A 244-nucleotide genomic window follows, 5' to 3' on the forward strand; every position below is an offset into this window, starting at 1 on the left:
TTCTCACTTGTTATGAACTAAAAACAACATCTCTTTCACTTTGCCTCCATATTCATCCAAAAAACTCAAGCTTTTGATTCAAATTTTTTTATGGTTTATAGAACCATTCAAGCATACTATTTTTGGTGGGTTACTTTCGTTTGGGATTGTGGGTGGTTGGAGAAGACTCTGTGTGCTAAGGAAGTCATCTCACTAGTTTAAGGTATGAAACTGAAATTTTTTCCAGATCTGTTTGTGTAGAAGA

This window comes from Brassica oleracea, chromosome C5, assembly GCF_000695525.1.
Source record: "Brassica oleracea var. oleracea cultivar TO1000 chromosome C5, BOL, whole genome shotgun sequence".
NCBI classification, from domain to species: Eukaryota; Viridiplantae; Streptophyta; class Magnoliopsida; order Brassicales; family Brassicaceae; genus Brassica; species Brassica oleracea.